The sequence below is a fragment of the Pinus tabuliformis genome, chromosome 1_2 (genome assembly GCF_031772625.1).
Source record: "Pinus tabuliformis cultivar Carrire ecotype Pingquan chromosome 1_2, CPIR1, whole genome shotgun sequence".
Lineage (NCBI taxonomy): Eukaryota > Viridiplantae > Streptophyta > Pinopsida > Pinales > Pinaceae > Pinus > Pinus tabuliformis.
Genome location: NC_142298.1, coordinates 1,118,785,602 through 1,118,803,622, shown reverse-complemented (window position 1 = coordinate 1,118,803,622; position 18,021 = coordinate 1,118,785,602).

The window sequence follows — 18,021 nt, the reverse complement described above, 5'->3', positions numbered from 1 at the left end:
TAATGATAATGACATTTTAACACCTGTGATTAATCATGGGAAAATGAATGGAAGGGAATAAGGAATAAAACACCTTGAATAACAAACAAAACTACCAAAGCATATGCTTGCAAAAACCTCAAGCCAATTTAACCTATTCTTACATTGACTTCTTGCATGAATTTTATGACCATAATCCACCTTTGAAATCATGACACATTTCAAAACGATGTGATGGAGGCATACCTTCAAACCCACGAGCAAAATTTGGTGAAATTCGGGAGTTTGGGTGAGTTTCTGGGCAGACAGAGTTTTTGGTCGCGCACCTCCGTTTGGTCGCGCCTGTGTAATTTAACACAGCGCGTTGGCCTTTGTTTGGTCGCGCACGCCCAGGTGGTCGCGCACACCTGCGGTTTGGTCGCGCACCCTGATAAAGACTGGAATTTCTGCAATTTGCCCAATTTCGCCCTCTAATCGCCTTTTGCTTGTAATTTCTTGCTCCAAATGCACAATGAAGACCTTTCAAGAGGGAATTTGCTTTTATAGGCTCATATTAAAAAAAATTTGACTTTAAAAACCCACTTTATAATGTTTAAACCTTTACATTCTCTTTAACACTATTTTAGAGTCTTTTTGTCCTGAAATAAGCTCTTTGGATGCGTTTGACTTCGTTCTTTTTGCAGGTTGACCGCCTGAGGGACTGTAGTGAAGGAACCAGGGTTATTTCCGGCACTTTTACAAATTTTTGAGAATTTCTTTATTTTTTCAAATTTCCACATGGCCTTGGACTTAAAAACAGGGTTTTTAAACCCAAGGCATAAAATGAGCTATAACTGAAGAAAATGATAATGAAACATATGTACAAAACTCCTTCCGGCTTGCTGGGCACTTGCTGACCATGACTCATGACCTTGAAATGATTTTGACTCAAAACCCTAGACCTAAGACCATGGGACCTCAAGACAAAAACAAGAACAAGCCTGACTCAATTACATTGTTGTATGACCTGATCCAGCAAAGCCAAGAAGGGAACAAAGACCAGCTCCTCCATTCAGTGTTATGGCATGCCTAGCAGGATGCAAAACTGACACTGATGAGACACCTATAAATGCATATGCAAAGAGTTATTGATCACTGATGGAGGGCTCAAGACCGACACTGACAGGTTCCATGGACATAAATTGTAAGAACCATCCAAATTATCCCGCAAACCTTAGAATATTTCTTTCAATATCAAAATCAATTTAAATATTATGTATTATTATGCCCTAATAAGTACACTCACTCTCCCCCTTTGAGGGTTACCTCCACCAATCCTACTAGTAAAATTCTTGTGGGCTCAAACCACACCTCTGGCCTACTTCCGATATGTAATTATTTGTTAAGAACCCTATGGTTATTCTTACTCTCCCTTGGCTCCTTTCCAAGGTCCCACTTATGCATCAAACCTTTCCAAAACCTACAAACAAGAATAATTGTTAGCCAATTATGCTAACCAACATTCTTGTGACATGGACTCTACACCTTCTCTATGTGATTTTTCGCCTCATTCTTACATGTTCCTTTTGCACTCCTCTGCATGCCCATCTTCACAATTATTATGGTTGAGATATACCAACATGCCATTAGCTCCTCGTATTATCCCAACCTCGAATTCTCAACCTATATCAGCTTCTATATTTGTCAAATTTTTGACACAGATGCCCTTTGATTGGTGGCTCGACTACCTTGGTGGAGTCTGATTTCCCTTGCTATCATCCTCATTCCTATCGCACTCCCTTTTTGCAACTCCCAAGCTACAACATCACATATCCTACTAATTAACATGTGAATTTTCCCTTATAGACGCATCCCACAGACAACTCAGATGTTCTTATGGTTGTATCGACTATGTTAGGCTTGGTGACTTTGTTGCAACCTTGGTTGTTACTCGGAATTTGTCTCCTTTACCTCCACACATGGGTCATTCGCCTCTGGCTCATGCTATTTACCACTGTGTATATGCTATCCTTTGTGGCCTACTGTTATAGACATTTTTGGGCACTGCAACCCCAAGCATAAAATGTCCATAAACCAAGGGCTCCTAAGTCCCTAAAAGTGTTGTTCTAACCCCTAAAGGAACAAGGTCAACTGATTACAGCTTCTCCTAGAAGTTCTCCATGAAAAAACTGCTCAGAATTGGTCAAAACAGGATCATTTCAGCTGCTCCATAGGTAAAGTGCGTTGCATCTCACCTAAGTACACTCTGTGTGTGCGTTGCATTTCAAAAAGCCCTTCTATGGGGTGCGATGGGCGAGAAGTGACAAATGGCAGTGTCAATCCGCGAGGTGGAGAGGCATGGAATCTTCCAGAAACTTCTCCTGTGACACTTGCCTCTCTGAATTCGACCAAGGATGAGTAAGAGATCATCAATATCCAAGTGGAAGCAAGAACTATCAGAGGGAAGACACTAATCAAATCACAAGCTGACTCATCTCCCTTACATATATCTATATATGGATCCCTCATCCCAGAGATCCAGAGGCTGGAATTTTGCATCTTGTAAGGAATTGCTGTTGGTTTCTTGGGACAACATCATAGTGTTGGGTGATCTAAGCTTTGTATGAGGTGAAGAAGGGCTTACTTGTTGAGAGGATGATGCTGGGTCAGAACAACTGGTTGTAACTCCCTTGGCTCTTTCTTGATTATCAATAAAAGCTATTCAAGTTTTCCTCCATACTCTTGTGTCATTTATGTTTTATGCATTTGTATGGTCAATTTGCATCTGATCCTAGATTGTTTATGATTATAGATCCATGTTCTTGTATAGTGTTATGCTACTCTGATCCTATAGGTACTCTGTGAAGCTAGACGTACAAGGAAGCAAGTAGCGAAGGACTATCAGAAGAGAGAGGAATCGAACTAGGAGATAAGCGCAAGATAGAGGTTGGTCTCCTTTGTTCTTCTCTCATCTATATTTCATAAAGGAAAAACGAAAATAGCTTTACTTTGTTTGTTTCTAAGGTAGCTACCACACCTTAGTGGGATAAGCAGTTCTGTGTAGACACTTTTCCCTGTAACAAAATGGCGACTCCACTGGGGAATTCCTAGGTTGTTTGTTTATCTTCCTTGTTGTTTATTTTATAAACTTACAGACGGAGCCTGAAGTCGAGCCAGGTAGCTTTCGAACTGCATTTGCTATGCAAATGCAAAGTAGATAAATGTCACTTCAGTCAATCTCCGGGATTTGTTTATGAATTAAACAACTTATTTACAAACTCTCTAATTGCCCCTGTGGTAGCTCCAGTAACCTCCTTAGATCTACCCCTAATTGTTGATTTACTGATTACCATTTGCTCGGCCAAAACCCTTGAACTGAACTGCAAACTGTGACCCGGAACCCAAGCAAAGTCTCGTCTCTGACCCAGCGCAGGCTCTGTTCTGCGAATCTGAAATTCAGCGCACTTCTCGAGTGTAGTAGGTGCGCTGCATTTCAAGTTCACTGTGTTACAGGTGCGTTGATCAGACTAGGCATTGTTCCTCAGTTTTGGTTTCTGTGTTCATTCTTTTCAGTTCTATTCATGAACTTTGCTGCCTGTAGTCAGTATATCTCTACTTGAAACCCCTTTTCCTTGCTATTATTCCGCCTCCATTTTGCAAAGAACTGTAAATGTTTTTGTGTATTTGTTGAGTCATTTTCAGTGCTCCTTTGCAAAAAGTAACGTAGTTGTACTGTCGTTTCTCGATTTGAAAGTGTCGTAAGTGTCGTTTTCAGTCATAGAAGAGAGTCTGATTGCTCTTGAGAGTCGATTACCCTGTTACTATTGTATTTGATCTGAATTTGTAGTTTCTTCTAGTGTTGAAAGCAAGTATTCATTTCCGAATCGTAAAGTGTTGTGATTGTCTTCATTTTTGATTTTGAAAAGAAACTTGTTAGTAATTGTTGCTTGAAAAGTAATTCAGATTTGCGTATTAGCTTTCTTTTTATCATTCACGTACTAAGAAAGCCGAAAACAAATACATGCATGTGCATTTGCATTTAGACTGTTTGATTGGTTTGATTTAGGACAATGCATATAGTGTGTGCTCTTTGCTCTTTGTGAAAGAAAATTGTCTCTCTTTCCTTAGTAGCTAGGATTTTCATTGCACAAAGAAGATAAAAGACTGTTTATCATCTTAGATTGCATTTTAGGAATTGTACATCTACATCACGCGGTGAACCTGAAAGGAAAATTTCTTAAGCAAGATCAACTATAAAATAAATTCAATGAATCTAACAACGCTTTGGAACCTAACGCACAACATCTAGAAGTCTAGGCTAGAGACGTATTCCAGCGTTGTAAAGCCTGGTAACTGTTGTTCTCACTGATGGTTGGGTGATTCCTCCACTTTGAGATGATAAGTGCCAGTACGGACTTGTGCTCCCACGTACCGTCGAGTATATTTTGGGAGACCACAATAGGCTTAATCCTTTATCCATAGGAAACCGTGTCTGCCACCCTATCGATCGCAATGCACTGAACAGAGCATTCGGGAAGATTGACTGCCGTACCGTAAAAAGTATTCTACAGTTTTGCGATTGGTTTGGTAATCCCTCTACCTAGATTTCCAGAGCAGTCCCTTTCGTTCCTTTTCAGACTCCTTAACGGAAAAGGTCCATCTGAGCACTTGTCACTTCAGGCTCATTAAAAATCGAAGGCGACTAGAGTCATATTTTGTTTTTTCTCGACTCTTAAAAATTGAAAAAACAAGTTGTGTCAAAGCGTCTAAAATTTATTTTAAATGGAATAATCATCACCCTTTCCTACGTTGATCTTAGGTTGAGAAAATGGAATCCACCAACCAAGGAATTCCCCTTGGAGGAAATCCTAGTCCTTTCTCCTCTTGGGGAGATGTTGGTGCACCCCATATGGCCACATTGTCGCTTCCAGGACTGACAATCGGCTTGCCCGTATGGCTCTTCTCAACCTCTGTCGTTCAGAACACCACAATTCCTGAACAATCGAGTCAGCAACTAGACGAATCCAGAGTTACCCCCCAACCCTCTACTTCCTCCAATTCTTCCTCTCCTCCTTCCTCTTCGCTTGATGGGGCTGGTAAAGCCAAAAATCAAGTATCTGAGAAGAAGAAGGAAAAGAAGAAGAAAGAGAAGAAGAAGAAGGAGCCAAAAGCGAAAGGGGGCAACCAAACATCGTCTAGCGAAAATCCACACACTGCACCGACCAGGCCTAAATCACCATGTGTCATTTGCAAAGGAGACCACTATCATAGAGATTGTCCCTACATCCCACTGATCTTAAGGGACTGGTCTCCTCGTTTTCACAACCCGGTGTCGTCAACCTTTGATAATCATGTTGAAAACACATCGTCGACTAGTGAAAGTGAAGCCCCAGGACAAAAAGGAAAATATAGATTTCCTTGTAAACTGTGCGAAGGCGATCATGTCGTCCACCATTGTCCCTTCTTAGACGAGGCTAAAAGAGTTTTGGACGATCGTCCGGTTTCACCGTTACGACTTCCTCTTGGATATAAAAAACTCTTGCCAAGTCCATCACTAGTTGAAAATCCGGCTGACCTGCCCAAGTGGTCGGCCGAGGCATCTATCATTGAAGATGAACCATCTGAACCCATACCAGACGAAAGTCAAAAGGTCGAGGCGGCAGTTGACCCAGTCTTGCCTTCAAAGGTTCCATCTTCAGATGATACAGTCACCGAAGAGAACAAGGATGACACCGTCCAAATTCTTTTCATAAGCACAGACTCCGATGAACATGGGGGCAATTTACCCATTCCTTTACCGCAGGAAGGAAGTTCGTCAGAGTCGTACCCGGTCGTCTATTTGGTCCCACCTCCAAGCAACCTAGTTGTCTCCTTTGACTGGAATCAACTAGGTAGACCCCGTTTACCGGCTAGTGTACCATTCCGAATCATTGCTCAAATATATAGAATGGTTATGGCCGGTACCATCATAGATGAAGGGGCTTCTGTGAGTATCCTTTCCTCAACTGCTTGGAAAGCGCTTGGCTCGCCATCGCTTTTGCCTGAGATGAGAAATCTAACAGGCTTTGACAAAGGAACCAGTTGACCGTTAGGGATCCTTCTCAATGTGCCCATAACATTGAGAGTGAAAACCGTTCATATGAACGTAATGGTGGTCCAAGGACCCTTGGATTATAATCTACTCCTTGGACGAGACTATATTTATTGCATGGGAGCCATTGTCTCATCACTCTTTAGAGTAATGTGCTTTCCGCACGAAGGAAGAGTGGTCAAGCTCGTAGACCAGCTTTCATTTCCCGGATCACACATAGAAAATAGTCATATACCATCCCTGAATGGTATTTTCACACAAGGAACGTCTCATCAATCCCTAGTCCGTCCACCTGATGAGCGCGAGTGATTCGGGGGACATGACTGAACCCCGGGGGGCATGCACCCTAGTCTGCTTCGGCAGGAAAACTTCAGGTATAGGGTAGGTTTCCGTGAGAGATATATGACTAGTCTGTACTCCCGTCCGTGATTGGAAAAGGGGGTTAGACTGGAACAATATTGCCTCGTCAAAGTTATGTGAGTGGATTGTCTCACCTTTTTCTACTTCGGTAGACATCGCTGAAGAAATGTTTTGTTTGCGCTGTGAATAGAACAATCTTTGGTAACCTGAAATAGGTATACCTTTCCTGATAAAACAAATGTTTTGTCGGTAGAACAAAAGGTGACCTTGAAGCCTTATTTTATACCTGGGGGCATGCAAACCTTTTTGCGTGCAAGCGAAGAGCGACTATTTATTTTTGTTGACACCTAATCCGAAACGGATGAGGTGAAGCTGGATAGTCATCTAGAAGATGAACTGATCCGTTTTGTGTATGTATAAATAATAGTTGTCTAATGAGTAAAATCACCAGTTGTTTCTTGCGCTCATTAATTTCTGTGTTAACCTGGCCTGACATGGTATCAGAGCACAGGTCCCAGAAATAACTCCTGCCTCTGCCAGGTTTCTGCTGCCTCATGAAACCTCTGTCCTGAGACTGCGTGCTTCTGGCGGTGATCTGAGCGCCTCTGGCATGACAGAATATGGTGCGGTGAGCGTGGAATGCGCTGTTGAATGTAAGCTCTATACGTTGATGCGTTTCTGCTGTCGAACCATGGTAAAAGACTATCCCATTCCATTCAAACAAAACTGATATCAAGTAGTCTATGGTGACTGCGTTTTTTTTGAAAAATGACTGCGTTATATTGGAGTTTGTAATGAAGACTGCGTTTTTTGTAATGGTGGCTGCGTTTTGGTATCAAAGCCATGCCATCTTCATGACTGCGTTGTATTGATGTAATGGTGACTGCGTTTTGATGCCATCTTCATGACTGCATGTAATGGTGACTGCGTTAAATGGTGACTGCGTTTTGATGCCATCTTCATGACTGCATGTAATGGTGACTGCGTTTTGATGCCATCTTCATGACTGCATGTAATGGTGACTGCGTTTTGGTAATGAAAGACTGCGTTTTAATGAAAGACTGCGTTTTTAATGGTGACTGCGTTTTTAATGAAAGACTGCGCTTTTAATGGTGACTGCGTTTTGAATCTCAGAAAGGTTTTGTGCCAGGCCATGGTCCGTGAGTTGATTATACACAATGAGATGCAATCTGCCTGTATACGTTCCACAGATTCACAAAACTAAGCTATGTAAAAACTGTGCCTAGGGTACATGCACTTTTGGGGATAAATGCAACTTTGCACATGGTGCGAATGAGGTGCGGGAGCAGCCTGCCGGGTCCTAATCCACTCAGAAACTCACGTGTGCAGAAAGCTTAATTAAATACTTTATTATGTTTTGTTTTAGGGGCATAGTCACCATTAAAGTATGTAGACTTGTTTGAAGAGAAGTGCAGTATATTTGCGCAGTTGGTTTATGCATATTTGTGGCCTTTTGAGAACTTTTCTTTTTCTCAAGGCATGGTTCTCTTGATGAATTGAAGTCGCTCTGTAATCTGTGAGTCCCTTAAGTTTGAGAATGCCGAGAGATGATTTTAATGGTGGTTCTGGTATAAAGTTGTGATGTTGATTTTTTAAATGATGGCAGTTTTGAGTATTGTATGGTAAGCAGTTTTCAAAGCAGTCAGAGTGTTTATATCAGTGAGAGTGTTTTTATATCAAAGCATCTGTAGTATTGCATGATATATATTGAAGTGATCCATGAGATTTTTTATATAAGAAATGCTGATATGCTGATGCAAATGTTAGTGCATAAGGCTGTGGCATAAGATTTTTTTTTCCAGTAGAAGTCTTTTATCAACATAAGTTTTTTTTAGCAGAGATATTTTGTTACAGTATGCATTCAAGAGAAAGAAGAAGATATTTCAGAGGCAGGGGGGGCAGACATTCTCAAGCAGAAAAGGCAGACTTACATTGCATTCGCTGCAAACAAAAAGGATCTCATGATGCTTCTACATGCAAGCTACCATGGGAAAAGATTGAGCAGAGAAGAAATCAACAGAAAGGTAAAACTGATGACACAGACAAAGGTAAAGCACCTGAATCCGCTCACTATATTGAGGCACAATGTAACATTGGAGTAAATGAAGATCTGTTTAATGCTTCACTTACTTCTTCGAAAAATGACTGGTTGCTTGATTCAGGAGCAACCTGTCATATGACTCATAGGAAAGATTTTTTTGAAGATTTCACTGATAATGTTGATGGAGCAGTATACTTTGCAGATCAGTCAAAAATCAAGCCATCAGGGCTTGGCACAGTCAGGCTTAAACTGCCTGGTCTTCCAGACTTTCTTCTGGATCATGTTCTATATCTCCCACAGCTCAAGAGAAACTTGCTGTCCCTGGTCCACATCCGCCAGCAAGGTCACTCCATTCATATGTTTGATGGAAAGCTTGAGGTAAGAAAGGCATCTGACCATTCACTTGTCATGAGGGGTATAGAAGAAGAAAGACTTCTTAAACTGCAAGGAACCTCTGCTCATGCACAACATTTTTCATATATTTCTCATCATGATGAAGGTACACTTCCATCAAGTTTATTATGGCATGCTAGATTTGGACATTTAAACTATGATAGTCTCCGCTTGTTGAAGAAAAATGGTGTTGCTGGTTTGCCTACAATTCCTAGAAAACATAAACAATGTGATGCTTGCATTCTAGGAAAGCATAGCAAACAGTCTTTTCATGATTCACATTCAAGAGCACATAGGAAGCTTGAACTTATTCATTCAGATTTATGTGGTCCAATGCCTGTTCCTTTTGCAAATGGAAATAAATATATCATGACATTTATTGATGATTACACCAGAATGTGTTGGGTTTATTTTTTGAAGAACAAATCTGATGCTTTTCAAACATTCAAGAATTTTCATAAATGGATTGAAAATGATGCACAATCTCATATTGGGTCTATTCGCACTGATAATGGAAAAGAATATACATCAAATGAATTTGAAAACTATCTTCGCCAACATGGGATTAAACATCAAACAACTATGCCTTATAATCCTCAACAGAATGGTGTAGCTGAAAGAATGAACAGAACAATTTTGAATATGGTACGATCCATGCTTTTCTTCAAAAATGCAAAGACAATGTTTTGGGCTGATGCTATTCTATGTGCTGCATATATAAAGAATAGATGTCCATCTAGTGCTATAAGAAACAAGACTCCTTATGAATTGTGGTATGGACATGTTCCTTCGGTAAAACATCTCAGGATATTTGGTTCCACCTGTTATGCTTTAATACCAAAGGTACATAGAAACAAACTTGGTGCTAGAAGTCATAAGTGTATCTTCCTGGGGTATTCAAACACATCTAAAGCATACCGCCTCTATGATGAAGTAAATAAAAAGTTTGTTTTATCTAGAGATGTCATTTTTCTTGAATCATCCAAATCTGACAGTGTTGTTGAGCGGCAACTTGATCGCTTGGATAGATTCACAAAACCGAAATCATTTCAAGAGTTTGATAATCAGATTCCACATCTTGAAGGGGGGATTCCTATACTAGATCAACATGTGGAATCTTCTTCTGAAGAACAATCTCCCCTGCATGACACTCCAACAACGGATGATGCTTTAAGTGATGTAATTGATAGAATTGGGAGACTCAATCTTGATTCAGACCCAACTCAATCAACAGAGCAGCCTGGACCATCTTAGAAAGGTCCCCCAAAGTGGCTGACAAAGACACTTGAAAGTGTTCATCCTGATGAAATTGGAAAAACAGGAACCAGAATTACAAACCGACAAAATGGAGGTGATGTAGATAACTCTAATTCACCTGTTGATATGGATGTTACTTATGATTGTGAATTGAATTTGTCTACAGATTTTGAACCAACTTCCTTCAAAGAAGCTGCTTCTCATGATGAATGGAAAGAAGCGATGCAGAAGGAGTATGATGCCCTCATAAAGAATGGCACTTGGAAGCTGGTTGATCCTCCATTTGGAACCAAACCAATTGGCTGCAAGTGGGTCTACAAGAACAAGTACAAAGCTGATGGCTCACTTGACAAGCACAAAGCTAGGCTTGTGGCAAAAGGTTTTGCACAGAAGGAAGGGGTCGATTATGAGGAAACTTTTGCTCCCACAGCAAAATGGGCCACCATCCGAACACTCTTTGCACTAGCTGCTCAGAACGGTTGGAAAGTCCATCAAATGGATGTAAAAACTGCATTCTTGAATGGAGATCTAAAAGAGAATGTTTTTATGTCCCAGCCTGAAGGATTTGCTGTGAAAGGACATGAACACAAAGTATGCAAACTTGTGAAGTCCTTGTATGGCCTCAAACAAGCACCACGAGCCTGGTATGAAAAACTAATTGAGCATCTTCTGAAACTCAACTTCAAACATTTTGATCTTGATGATGCAACTTTATTTGTCAAGAAAGTTGGCAAAACAGTTGTATATCTTGTGGTATATGTAGATGATATTTTAATGTCAGGGAACAATGAAAGCTATATTGCATCCATAAAGAAAGAATTAGGAATTTTTTTTGAAATGACTGATTTGGGCTATGTTCATTACTATCTTGGCATTGAAGTAACCCAACATCCAAAGTCCATATTTCTTTCTCAAAAGAAATACATTGGAGATTTGTTAAATAGATTTGGCATGACAGAGTGCAATCCCCTTTATACTCCAATGGAACAAAACTTGAAGCTCACATCTATTGAAGGAAAGGAGTTTGAGGATGCAACAAAGTATAGACAGCTTGTAGGAAGTCTCATCTACCTCACTACTACCAGACCAGACATTTCATTTGCTGTTGGAATCCTCTCCAGGTTTATGCAAAAGCCTTGTGAGGGACATTGGTCTGCTGCAAAAAGAGTTCTAAGGTACTTGAAGGGAACTCAAGACCTTGGAATCAAGTATACACAGGTGGACGACTTCAACTTGATTGGATACTCTGATTCAGACTTCGATGGAGACAAAGAAACTGGGGTATCTACTTCAGGATATGCTATGAGTCTTGGATCAGGAGCTGTCTCCTGGAGATCACGCAAACAATCAGTACCAGCAGATTCCACAACAGAAGCAGAATATGTGGCAGCAGCTGAAGCAATGAAAGAAATTGTGTGGCTCAGGAAAATTCTTGAAGATTTGCAGGTAAAACAAATACAATCAACTCCACTCATGATTGATAACACCTCTGCAATAAATTTGGCCAAGAACCCAAAGTTCCATGATCGTACTAAGCACATCAATACTAAATATCATCTGATCCGACATCATGTTGAGGCCAAAACAATCCATCTCCGTCATTGTTCCACAAACGAGCAAATTGCAGACATCTTCACCAAAGCGCTTGGAAGAGAAAAGCTTGAAAGATTCAGAACGATGCTTGGACTCACCAACATCCCTTCAGATTAAGGGGGGGAATGTTGACACCTAATCCGAAACGGATGAGGTGAAGCTGGACAGTCATCTAGAAGATGAACTGATCCGTTTTGTGTATGTATAAATAATAGTTGTCTAATGAGTAAAATCACCAGTTGTTTCTTGCGCTCATTAATTTTTGTGTTAACCTGGCCTGACAATTTTTTAAATTTGTAGGTCCTCTAACCTTTTAAACTCGTAGGATTGGTCGTTTCCTAACTTGCATAAAGAAAGGATGTGGGGCAAAACTCTAAAAATTTCCATTTTCATATATGAGACATTCTTATTATACAACTGGATTAATCGATCAGTTTTAGCACATAGTTCAAGCTCGTTAAAAAATAAACATAAGTCATGAGAAAATGTTTCTCCCCGCGTTTAAGCTCATTAAAAAATGAACTATTTCCCAGTAAATAACCATCGTGAATGTAGTACTTCAGCCTTTAAAGCCTTGGTCGTGTTCTCATCATCACCTCCACTCTGTATTGGCCGATCATTCACCTCCATTTGATTGTTTACCCCTTTTTGAGGAACAGCTGCGAAGAGTGATCTCACTAGCCATCCTTGTAACACTGCCGTGATTGGAAAATTCCAAACCTTACCTGGAATTAGCTGCTACCCAATTTTATCACTCGTTCCTCAAAAGACGAGTCTCCTTTAAGCTCTTTTCAACTGACTCATAAAATATGAAAAGATTGCCGAGCCATTGGCCTCTCCAGCTCGTTAAAGGGATCGGAAGTGCTATCCCTCCTTTAGATTTTAATCTTTTTGGACCTGAGGGATTATTACACAAAAAGATCGAGCGCTTGTTTTGTTCGGCTCGTTAAAAGTATCAAAAATTCATCCCTTCTGTATTGTTTCATACTTTTTCAGACTTAAGGGATTAGATGACGAAAAGGAATTTTGGAGTTTCCTTTACGTCCCTTTTCAGATTCTCTAAAATTGAAAAGGACCGAGTTATCTTTGTCGTTAAACTCGTTAAAACTTAATAACGAAAAACTTGTCCATAGCAGACAAGAACGAGTTTCACTATCGCTAGGCTCGTTAAAACATAGCGATGGGTTTGCCCGAAGGGAAAATTATAGAACAAGCATATGTTATCCTCCTCAAGCTTGACAAAAATAAAGAGGTATTGGTCAGCAATGACTGGGGAAAAAATTGGGAAGAAAACTTGAAGAAACTTTGTTGGTAGCAAATCGCTCTTGAACATGACACTTTCACTCCGCATCCAAGTCAAGTTGGGTTGTTTCATTCACCGGTCACATCACCATGGTCCCATCACACCATCCACATTTGGGGTTAATGCTACCAATCCATCATGTCAATGTCGCCGATATGTTCAAGAGAAGTCATTCAGAGAATTCACTTGTGTCTCACCCGCTACAATACATTTACACTCCATTCTTTCATGACCGCCACCCTGAACCTTATATCACCAGATCATTTTCACCTCCATTAAAATCATTTGCTCCATTCCATGTCATTGATGTGGGATTCATTAAGACCCTCCTATGACGAATCGCTTCTTGTCGACATCAGCTCATTATCCAAGAAGTCGATCTAGGAACACCCCGTTCAGTACTTTGAAGTTTGCATGCCTCAATGGCAAGTTTCTCACTTCCGGCGACAGGTTTACATCAATGACCTTCGACCAAAATATTTTGCGTGGTGTTTGACGCCAAGTCCTTTATTCACACCACGTGAATTGTACTGCAGTACCTTGAGGGTCATTATCATTATCGGTGATTCCTCTCACGCCTGTTAACAGCTTACATCATTGGCTGGTAATCAGGTGATGTCTTTCCATGTTCAACTCCAGAACATCTCTCACATGGATAGACTTGTACTTCAAGTGAAGATTGAACGAGATTTGAAGACCCCGGATCTAGTTTCATCCATCTGGGCTGCGATATATATTCAGGGAAATAAAGACATCAAATGTACATCATTGCTGCACAGATAATCATCCAATCAAAGGGATGATGACTCTACTAGAATCATCAGTCTACACTCAGACGATTGTATGTCATATGTACATGAAAATGAATTTATAAAGCTGAGCATGGGAATGCCCGCCTTAGCTAGATCATGAAAAAATTATGAAGATAATGTATTGTATTGTATCTTATTACAGGTCTCCTCCCCGCTTGAAAGAACTTTGGATCCTCATAATAAAGCATTTCACCCGACATCAAAAGATTAACGACCTCATGCTTTAGGGGGCAACTGTTATAGACATTTTTGGGCACTGCAACCCCAAGCATAAAATGTCCATAAACTAAGGGCTCCTATGTCCCTAAAAGTGTTGTTCTAACCCTTAAAGGAACAAGGTCAACTGATTACAACTTCTCCCAGAAGTTCTCCATGAAAAAACTGCTCAGAACTGGTCAAAACAGGATCATTTCAACTGCTCCATAGGCAAAGTGCGTTGCATCTCACCTAAGTACACTCTGTGGGTGCATTGCATTTTAAAAAGCCCTTCTATGGGGTGCGATGGGCGAGAAGTGACAAATGGCAGTGTCAATCCGTGAGGTGGAGAGGCATGGAATCTTCCAGAAACTTCTCCTGTGACACTTGCCTCTCTGAATTCGACCAAGGATGAGTAAGAGATCATCAATCTCCAAGTGGAAGCAAGAACTATCAGAGGGAAGACACTTATCAAATCACAAGCTGACTCATCTCCCTTACAGATATCTATATATGGATCCCTCATCCCAGAGATCCAGAGGCTGGAATTTTGCATCTTGTAAGGAATTGCTGTTGGTTTCTTGGGACAACACCATAGTGTTGGGTGATCTAAGCTTTGTATGAGGTGAATAAGGGCTTACTTGCTGAGAGGATGATGTTGGGTCAGAACAACTGGTTGTAACTCCCTTGGCTCTTTCTTGATTATCAAATAAAAGCTATTCAAGTTTTCCTCCATACTCTTGTGTCATTTATGTTTTATGCATTTGTATGGTCAATCTACATCTAATCCTAGATTGTTTATGATTATAGATCCATGTTCTTGTATAGTGTTATGCTACTCTGATCCTACAGGTACTCTATGAAGCTGGATGTACAAGGAAGCAAGTAACGAAGGACTATCAGAAGAGAGAGGAATCGAAATAGGAGATAAGTGCAAGACAGAGGTTGGTCTCCTTTGTTCTTCTCTCATCTATATTTCATAAAGGAAAAACGAAAGTAGCTTTACTTTGTTTGTTTCTAAGGTAGCTACCACACCTTAGTGGGATAAGCAGTTCTGTGTAGACACGTTTCCCTGTAACACCTACTACACCTATTAGTATCATGTTGACCCTGGCGGCAAGTCTAATAGCCTATTGTTATTGGCCATAAGTGCACCATGCCTTTTTTATTTTCTTTTTTTTTCCATTTCAACCTTTGGTTTACAGATAATCCAATTCAAAAAATTGAATATATATATATATATATTCTACCACATATCATCATAGCTAAACTTGGCCCCTACAACACTTATACAAACCTGTCTTTTTAAGATTGGTTCTCCAAATTTATGGCCTAGGTACCATGTTAAATTTTTTTTAAACCTAACACCTGATAATGCATTTTCCCATCAGATTATAGATCTACTGAATGAATGAACAACCAGGTTAAAAACATAAGTTAGTGAAATAAAAAACATAACCAATTTCACAAAAAATGAATGACACAAGAAAATTTTCCCAATTAAATCATTTCATCATTAAAATATTCAATAGTTACTTGGCCTCTTAACCTGAGATAATGACCCAACTAAGGAAATTCATGTACAACATTGTATCTAATCCATCTAATCAAGCCCTTCTTGGCTAATCTAGATACCCTTGTTGCTCCCTTCCTCATACCCAACACACTAAAGTACTACGCTCCTCACTAAGATGAATCTCTTCTTGTGTTGATGTATGGTGTGTATTCTCCTAAGTCTTGCTTTTATAGCCTTTTGTGGATCTAAATCCCTAAGATTAATCCCTTGAGATAAAGGGTTTAGAGTAAAACATAATTACTAAAGTATATACTTTACCTTTTCTACTGTATCTTTACCTTAATAAGTTATGTGCTCTTCCTAACTTGGACCTAGGTTAAGTTACAAGTGTAACTTGCTCACATTAGAGAAAGTGTTTAAGGAGACTTTGGGTGATGTTTGCATGCATGGGATAACCTATGAGTTTGTTCTACCTCCTTAGGCTAGAAGTTGGAGGGAAAGTGGAGACTAAAGTTTCTTACCTTGTTTTGAGGCCTTTCCAATGCATTTTCAAGGGAATGTTGAGCCTCTAATAATATTAACTCCTATTTGAAGGGAGATGTACACTTATAATGATGGTTTTGTGCACACGTGGCATCATTTACTTGTATTTTGAATTATTCTCCATAATTTTTTGGATGACGAGTCTTTTTGTTTTGATTCCTTAACCAAGTTTTGGGGAATAAAGAATGGTAGGGTGTTGTGAGCCTCATCTATAAAGATAAGCACTCCTCCTATTCCAAATTATTGTGAATTGTTAGAGATCACTTTCATAAGCCATTAATAACAGATATTTTCTTAGTATGTTGGTGTTAACTCCTTCGAGCTCTCTTTTTCTTGGTTAATTTTCTTATATCAAGATATATTTGTGTATTTTTAGTAGTACTACTAGCTAGAAACATCAATCCATTTGAAGGGAAACTTTGTCACGGGACATCTAGGATGTGTTTCTCTTCCATTCTCCTTAATTGGTTTGGTAAGCATTCACTCTCTTGTCTTACTTAGTTTTATTCTCCATGATAAGGTTTTAAGTATCCTTTTCCATTCCATTGTTGATCTTGTTGGTGAAGGTTATTTATTTGACAAATACCTTCTTATAGGGCCTTGGTTTTCATGAATTGTCTTAATTAGACAAAGGATTACGTGGTCTCTAGCCGTAGTCTATCATTCTAATCCATAAGCATTGAATAGTCAATCTTATAGGAGCATCCTACTCGACCCCATAAGCCTTAGGTGGAGACAAGGCACTAACCTTAACTCCCAACAACTAACCCAAAAAAGCAAATTATTTTCTTTCTTCTATTTATTAAAATAAAAATAGAAAAAATATATATAAAAGAAAAAACCCAAAAATATATATTTATTCATTGTCTGGTGCAAAGTCAATGCTTTATGCCATCTTTATAGACATATTTACCCAAGTATTTATGCTTAATTAATTAATTCTAAACCTAAAAGGGAAAAATGACCCCACACATTTGTGCTTAAAGGTTTTATATAACACTTTGTGTGTTCATTTAAGGTATTTACTCATTTCAGAAATTAAATTACAAGAAGGAAAATCAAAATTGTTGAAAACTTAAAGCTAGGGATTATTCCTAAATGGTGCATTCTAACCATAATATAACTTATAGTTCATTCTAATATTGTTTCTAACGCTTATCTAACACAATATAATGGAAGCAATCATCTTATAAGTTCTCTATTGTGTTTATATATCAATTTGAAGATTTTTGGTGAAACCCTAAGGGGATTCACCACCTCTTTTGTACAAGTTGTGTTAATTTCTTGCTTATTTATCATTGAGCATATAAATTAATCATAGTTGGGTTATTTTCACTTGGGATATTCACTTCCCTAGCCAAGCCATCCAAGATCTAACTTTAGAAGTGATTTTTGACACTCTTAGGTGGTTTTCCATGGAGATTCTTAAGCATGCAAATTTACCCCCACCTTACCATGGAGATTATTAACATGTAAATAGACTTTGTTACAATATAATGGCTTATCAATACCACATGCCCAAAAAACCATAACTCACTTTATATGACACTTGTTCATATGAAAATCAACTTAATTAAAAGGTTAAGAATATTGTTACTTATTTTTTTTAAGTAACTAGAGGAATCATCAACTGGGCTAGTATCGTACTTACGTGACAAGGGATTGATTCAAAATTTTACCACTATAAACTCTAGGTGTCTACATATGCCTGTTTCACAAGCACTAGTGAATTGGGGGATTTGAACCTTAAACCTCCTCACACATAACACTTCATTTTCATGGCCATCACCAAATGACTACCCCCCGGGCGATTAAATGTATAAATGTTTAATTTATATATTAATTATTTTTATAAATAGTGGATCCATGTAAATTAAATGATTGGTAAATGTCGATAGACATAAATCTGTGATCATCATCAAGTCACTTACTTCTGTT